The sequence below is a fragment of the Odocoileus virginianus genome, chromosome 31 (genome assembly GCF_023699985.2).
Source record: "Odocoileus virginianus isolate 20LAN1187 ecotype Illinois chromosome 31, Ovbor_1.2, whole genome shotgun sequence".
Taxonomy (NCBI): Eukaryota; Metazoa; Chordata; class Mammalia; order Artiodactyla; family Cervidae; genus Odocoileus; species Odocoileus virginianus.
In genome coordinates, this window is record NC_069704.1 from 29,733,647 (window position 1) to 29,741,702 (window position 8,056).

The 8,056-nt window shown below is 41.2% G+C and overlaps 1 long non-coding RNA gene across 1 annotated transcript; it reads right to left on the bottom strand.

The window, feature by feature from the left end:
* Positions 1-562: 562 nt before the first annotated feature.
* LOC139032362 (uncharacterized) lies at positions 563-7,342 on the bottom strand. The gene is made up of 3 exons (XR_011484871.1): positions 7,236-7,342; positions 4,737-4,869; positions 563-888 (listed from the first exon to the last, which is right to left on the bottom strand). It is a non-coding gene; the product is annotated as an uncharacterized lncRNA (long non-coding RNA).
* Between the last annotated feature and the right edge of the window lie 714 nt (positions 7,343-8,056).

Sequence of the window (8,056 nt, forward strand, 5' to 3'; positions counted from 1 at the left end):
GAAAAGCAGTGTGTGAGACTTGGCATTGATATATTCCTGCTAATTGATAGTGTCATAGCCACATTCATTTTTTCCTTTCAGTAATATATCCTGAGTGGTGCCATGTACATTTTTCAGCTCTGAGGATACAAAGAGGAAAAAATAAATCCCTGCCATCAAGCCCATGTTACTGGAGGAAAAAAATGGTTTATTACATTAGAGGCCAGAGCCCTGGACATGTGTCCTAGATGGATTCCAAATAGCAAAGCCGGTTATGGCAAGAAAAGACAGACCAAGAAATGGGTATGGAATTGGGTATGGGAGCAAGATATTGAAAAATGAAGAAAGCTGAAGACAAAGTAGAACAGAAGAAGTCAAAAAGAGCTGGTTTGGGGTATCCCTAGGATGGTCATATAGTTGACAGAATGAGGGACGGCTAAGTGGATTGCCAACCCCAGGCTCATGTGGGCAGCGGGTCTCAACACCTAGTAATACTGGCCTCAGGAAGGTACTTAGCACATATTTATTTATTGAAAGAATAGCTGAATGAAAAGTAATACTCTTTTATGATTTTTGTGCCCATGTGTTTGGGAGGCCAGAAAACAGACACATGAAAAGATAAACATTTTTTATGGATGGGATTGGAGGTAAGCATATTCTGTCTACAGCCAGACACTGGGCCAACACAGCACAAGCAATACTTCACCTTCGTACAAACTCAATGGCATAACTTTGGAAAGACGCCAGCAAAGCTCTCTGCTGAGCCCCTAACAGGGACTGGGTCCTGGCAACCCAGGCAGTCACCACATAGGAGGGCTCCTCCCACCAGTCCTGCTTAGGCAGATGGAAGCAAGTTGCTCTGATCACCAATGGCAGTGTTGGAAACAACCAGAATGGCAGTCCATTTGCCTACAAAAAAACAAACAAACAATGATTTTAAAAGCAGTAGCAAAAATTGCTGTTTTTCCCAATCTGGAGAGATGGACTCCTAAGAATCTGTGGGATTCAACTTAACTGGAGGTTTTTCAAAAGTCACTGTATGTCTCTCATTTCATCCCTGCCAGTAATAACAATGTCTTGAAGATTCTGATTTTAGAACCCACTTAAAACACAAACACTTCCATAAAAGGATTGATAAACACTAATCTCTTATCTCCTAACAAAAGGTTACCACTGGCTGAATGCTTGTATTCTGGTTGGGTCAACCTAATGCTTGGGTCTCTCATTTTAGGTATCATGTAAGGAATTTATTTAATAAAAATATGGTAGTGACTCACAGAACTTAAGGACAGGATTGCAACTGGGTCAGAGGAAGCATGAGAAGCTTGCAGAACTCTCTCTTCTCCCTTCTCTCTTTTGTTCTCAAGCACTTCTTCACTTTTTCTCTCTTCCTAGATCTACTTTCTCTGAATCTCTAGCCAGACCAAGGGCAAAGATGGTCATCCCACAACATCTTTGTTTATTTCTCCTCTTCCTAAGAGATACCTGATCTGTTCATTCCAATTTCAAATTACTGAGAGAAAGAATGTGATTAAAACCATTTTAAGGTGAACTGTGCTCCTCTAATCCAGTCACTCCAGCCAGGGGGCAAGTTACATGACATAAACATGGCTGCTGAATATCCTTCTGTGGAAGGGGGTAGGGAAAGCATGATTCCCAAGTCTGATATTTTATTGCCAGACCCAGCAAATGAAGCAAATTCCTATGCTAATCATGCAAAAATTTCCAGACACCTGGCTCTGGGTAATTGTTGTCCTATCATATGCTGGCTGACAGAGAGGATAAAGATAACTCTTGGCAGCTTAATGATATTGCTGCATCCTACCTTCCTCTATATCCTTGGAAAAAATTAAAATCTGCAGATTACTGGATGAGATCCTAAAGTTAAATGCCTGCATACTCCTTGGATGTGATGTTTGTTTTAAGTAAGAATGACTATAGCAAAAATGTTTCAGTAAGGTTTCTTGCACTGAGCACTATTTTACTACTGTTGCCAGAAAACCGATGTGATTAATTACTTCATGAAGATCCATGGAGATTATACAGCCAGGGCTATTTTGATGTTCTTTCTCATGAACTTCAATCTCCTTTAAGCTAGTAAGACACAATTTGAGGGAAAGCATTTTTTTTCATCCTTAAGAACTGAAAAGATAGATACAGTTAAAAAGAATCAAAGCAATTCTTTCTCTTTCTAAATCTACCTTTAGCCTTTTCAAAAGAAAGAGTGCTATGATAAAGTTGCATGTGGGACAGCACATTTCTCAACATTTTTTTTTATCACTGGTGTTTATATATGTCTCTTAAATTAATTTATTTATTTGACTGTGCTGGGTCTTTGTTGCTGCATGGGATTTCTCTAGATGTGGTGAATGGGGGCTACTTTTCATTGTAGTGTGTAGTCTTCTTGTTGAGGGGGTTTCTCTTGATGCAAAACATGAGCTCTAGGGCATTCAGGCTTCAGTAGTTGCAGCCTATGGGCTCTAGAGCGCTGGCTCAGTATTGTGGTGCAGGGGCTGAGTTTCTCTGTGGCATGTGGAATCTTTCCAGACCAGGGATCAAACCTGTGTTCCCTGCATTGGCAGGTGGATTCTTAACCACTGGACCATCAGGGAAATCCTACGCGTGTATTTTTAAAAATCATGTAGTTCCTTATTGCCCACTGAGTTTCAGCAGGCAGCTGGCAGTGAAGCCACACTGCAGAGGCTCTTGGGAGATTCTTTTGACCACAGGAAAAAAGTTAACGTGTCAGCCATAATATGTCTCCTGTTCCCCATCAGTATTTGTTTCCATTATGCAGAGAAACTGACAGATCAATATATTTTCCTGGGTGAATTTAAAAAGGAACAGATATTAGCAAATAGTTTTACTGATTGAAATGTACTCAGAAAAAGCTCATGATCAATGAACTGTGGAATTTTTCACTGAAGGTAAGTATAGGAATATTTTGCAAAGATAAAACATATATAGGAGGAATTCCAAGCACTACACAATTTTTTCCCTACATTAATAACGAATGAATAGAAATAAAACTGGCTTCTTTAAAATTTCAATTAATTAATTTATTTTAATTGGAGGCTAATTACTTTACAATATTGTAGTGGTTTCTGCCATACATTGACATGAATCAGCCATGGGTGTACATGTGTCCCCATCCTGAACCCCCCCTCCCATGTCCCTCCCCATCCCATCGCTCAGGGTCATCCCAGTGCACTGGCTTTGAGTGGCCTGTCAAAACTGGCTTTTGATGAGATACTTATGGCAAAATATTAATTTGTGGTTTGTTCTTAGTGCTGTAGGAGTGAATAAGGAGAAGTTGTCTTTTCCCGTCTCAAGAAGTCTTTATGTTCATTTTTTTTTACCTCCCTGACCTAAGAATGCCTTTTGTGTTGGGAAACTGAAGTTTAAGGCAACTGGAAATCAGCTCCCTGACAGCTAGGGAGGATAATGGGTGATGGGAGAATAGATGTAGCAGTGACGTGGAGGCAGAACTGGCCCAAGCAATAAGAAGCATGGGAGTCTTACCCTAAAGGTGGGGATCTCAGGGACAGAAGGTCAGGTTAGCCTGTGGATATGAGGGCTGAGGAATATTCCAGAAGGAACAGCATATGCAAAGATCCTGTGGCAGACAGATACATAGTACATCCAAGGAACCTAGAGAAGAGAGGAGGAGCAAAGTGGGAAGGCAGCTCTGAGTGACAGGGAGGGGCCAGGGTCTTGTACCTCGTGTTAGGAGATTTTGGTCTTTTTCCTGAGAGCAATGGAAAACCATTGAAGAGTTTTAAGCAGGCGAGTAATGCGATTACCTTGGTAGTATGACCAACCTAGATATTATATTAACAAGCAGAGACATTACTCTACCAACAAAGGTCCATCTAGTCAAAGCTATGGTTTTTCTAGTAGTCATGTATTGATGTGAGCATTGGAGTATAAAGAAAGCTGAGCACCAAAGAATTGATGCTTTTGAATTGTGGTGTTGGAGAAGTCTCGAGAGTCCCTTGGACTGCAAGGAAATCCAACCTGTCAATCCTAAAGGAAATCAGTCCTGAATATTCATTGGAAGGACTGATGCTGAAGCTGAAACTCCAATACTTTGGTCACCTGATGCGAAGAACCAGCTCACTGGAAAAGACCCTGATGCTGGGAAAGATTGAAAGCGGGAGGAGAAGGGGACGACAGAGGATGAGATGGTTAGATGACATCACCTATGTGAAGGACATGAATTTGAGTAGGCTCCATGAATTTGAGTTGGTGATGGATAGGGAAGCCTGGCGTGCTGCAGTCCATGGGGTCGCAAAGAGTCGAACATGACTGAGTAACTGAACTGAACTGAATGCAATCACATTTGCCTTACAGGCATTTTATGCTTACACCTGTGCTAAAAGGTAAGCACAATGGTAGCCTCATGGAGCTAGCTTGGGGGAAGTTTAGCAACCCTGAATTCTCCATCAACCACCCCACACAAACATGCATTCTTATTAGACAAAAACAAAACAAACAAAACAGCATGCTTACTGTGGAAATGCAACTTCTAGACAGCCCTTAAGCACTCCTTCCTAGCACCCCTAGACCTGGAACTGCTACTACATGTGTGCTGTTATTATCATTCTCCAAGATGAAGAGATCAAAGATTAGACAGATTAGCTACCTTGTCCGAGACCAAACAGCTAGCCAGTTTCAGAGTGAGGATGGGAATCAAATCTGACCAGAGCTTTTGCAGCAATTGTGGTTCATGCTCCCCCTGTATCCCCTCGGCCCACCTGGGAGAACACCTGCAGATAGCCCCCCACATGCCCATTTGGATGGTCCCCCGCAGACAGTTTCTTCAGATGTCCAAAGACATCTTGCATATCTCTGCATGAGGGCCTTCTCTGGCCAGGAAATTCAGTTGACCTGTGCACAGAAATTTAACCTCCTAGAAGTGACTGTCACCTCAGAAATTTAACCTCACCTAGAAGTGAGGACAAGAGCTGGGGAGAAACATGCCCAGCTTCCTTATCCTCCCTCAAATCCTTCTGAGGTCTGCTTCACAAGTATCACAGAGGGTCCCCAGCAGCTCACAGAGGTAACTGGAGCTTTAATTTACCCTTTGTTGGCATCCCTCCCTTCCCTAACTCTCCCTCAGTGCCCGCTGGAATCAACTTCTATATAAGTTACTTGCACCTAACTCCTTGTCTCAGGGTCTGCTTTGGGGGAAACCCAAACCAAGACAGCTTTTAACCAATGTAGTCTACTGCATCTCTTAATCTTGTTTGGAGGATTTTTCCCCAATTTCCTTATTATGAGATCAATTTAATGAGCATTTAATGGGTACATGGCCCTGTACCAAAGGGTACAAAGGAACCATTATGACAACTATTTTGTTCATTGCTTTGGGCAGAAGGTGACAACTCTAAAGAGGGAATGAGTAAATGATGCAAAGAGAAAGATGACAGTTTTGTTTGTGGGTGGCTCTATACGGGGGTGTGATAGAGCAATAGCACTTGCTTTCTAATATATTGCTCTACACTCTGGTTCCAGGATATTAAATGTCTCCATCAGGGAAAGTAATGTCATGCCATTAAGAATTAATAATATACACTCTTGGGCGACATTACCCTATTAATTCTGATTCTATCTCGGTTGAACACAAATGCTGTTCAGTGTTTGGATGATTTATCAAGATATGAAGTAAAGCTTGCCAAATCTCTAGCTACAGTCATAAATAATTGCACCATCTTTTAGTTCACATTTTCTGTTTAAAAGGCCATATATTGGCAAACTAGTCATGGATGGACTTTATGCCTCAAATTCTATTTAAGGCACAGACTCTAATCTTTAAAAGTAGCATACATTTCATGGCTTTTCTAGAAGTATAAGTCCAATGACATGATATAGAATCCTACATGAATCTTTCATAAGATTTGCAAATCTCTTTTTCTTTTCTAACCATCCTAAGAGAAAATGCCAGATGGCTTGGCATTAGCCATGCCAGTTTTCAGAAAGGAGTAGAGTTTACTTCACAGTTGATTGAAGACACTGACTATTCCAGTCCTGGATTTCCACTGGTTTCTGACCTTTGTTGAAACAAGGCCCATGGCTTTAATTAGAATAGAATTTGTGTAATTCTGTGATGAACACAGAACACAGAACACAGAGCTCTAGAATGTCCCAGCATATTGCCACCATTCCTCATGTGCTGAGGTCCTAGGGTTCTGAAAGGTTCTCATGCAAGCCAAGGAGTTCAACTCACTAGAGTTCTCCGGACATGGGGACAGGTTTTTGGAGGCAACTGGAAGTGGAAGAAAATGGTTGTGAACTCAAACTGCTCCTAAATAGCAATGGTAAGAGAGTCGCTGAAATATGTAGTGTTCTGTGCACACTTGGATTACTTGCAAGCATAATGGGGAGACTTCTGTGATCATGTTACTCTAGCCGGCTCGAAGTCATGACAAAGTCATTGCATGAAAGGCGGGGTAAGACAAGGGCACCAAGTCACAGATTCAGTGGTTGGGAATTAAGTCTGTGCTGTGTGTGCATGTTCACTCGTGTCCAAATCTTTGTGACCTCAGGAACTGTAGGCTCCTCTGTCCATGGAATTCTCCAGGCAAGAATACTGAGGTGGGTTGCCATTTCCTTCTCCAGGGGATCTTTCTGTGTCTCCTGCACTGGCAGGCAGATGCTTACCACTCAGCCACCTGGGAAGCCTATCAGTCTATCTAACCTCTCCTAAATATGCCTAAACATTTGAGGCAAGAAGTCGTGATGGAAAGAAGAGGGACAGAGACAATTCATGGGGATGCTTGAGCTATAGATGGATTGAAAGGAAAAACTATCTGTTGATATCGTTTTCAACTGATTGACATTTCCAAGAAAGAAACTACAACTGATCATGGCTCAAATTTCAAAACAACTGAAGAATATAAAGCTGTCCTGGGTGATGAAAAACCAAGTAGGTGACAATATGCACCAGCAAATCAATATGAAAGGAGTGGGGCCTCCCCTGGTAGTCTGGTGGTTCAGACTTTGCCCTCCCAAGGCAGAGGGTATGGGTTCAATCCCTGGTTGGGAACTAAGATCCCACATGCCTCAGGGTGTGGCCAAAAAAAAAGAGAGAGAGAGGAAAAGGAGGAGTGGAATAGGGCTTGGATAGGCAGTAGGACTGTCACCTCTAACTGAACACACAAATAGCTCTATCTTGATGAAAAACTTATAATTTTTTCATTGTTGCAGACCCCCAAGATTAGCAAGTAACATATCTCAACTTACATTACCCTTACCATGAACTTCTTTTGATATTTTCTTGACAATATCCTCAAGCTTCCAATAGTCACAAAAATAATCTCCCCTCCTTTGTGAAGCTGCCTGAGAAGCAAACCCCCCCCACCTTTCCTCTCAACCTACATGATGTCACAATTGTGGTTTGCTAATTTTTTAACAGCTTTATCAAGTGGCATATAATAAACTGCACATATTTAAAGTGGAAACTTTGACATTTTTGACCTTGTGTCCACCTGTGACATCATATTATTTCCCTGAAAATTTTTTTCTTGTCCTCTGTAATTCTTTTATCATACTCCTCACTCTACCTAGGCAACCACTGATCTTTTTCTGTCACTATAGGTTTTAGTGTACATTTTCTAGAATGTCATTAAGTGGAATCCTGCAATATGCACTTGGCTTGGCTTCTTTGACCACATAATTATTTTGAGATTCATCCATGTTGTAGTGTGTATCAGTAGTTCTTTCCATTTTAACTGCTTAGTAAAATCCCACTGCATGGATATACCATAATCTGCTTATCTATTCACCTGTTGATAGACATTTAGATTGTTTCTAGTTTTGGTTACTAAAGATGAAGTTGTTACAAATATTTATGTGGAAGTCTTTGTGTGGACATAAGCTTTTTATTTCTCTTGGGTAAATACCTAGGAATGGAATGCCAGCATCATATTTTAACTTTTTACAGAATTGTTCAGTTGTTTTCTAAAGTGGTTTATACCATATTAAATGCCACCGAAAGTGCATGTGTATAAGAATTCTAGTTCCTCCACACCCTTGTCAACACTTGGTATGGTCAGTCTTTCTAATTTTAGCCATT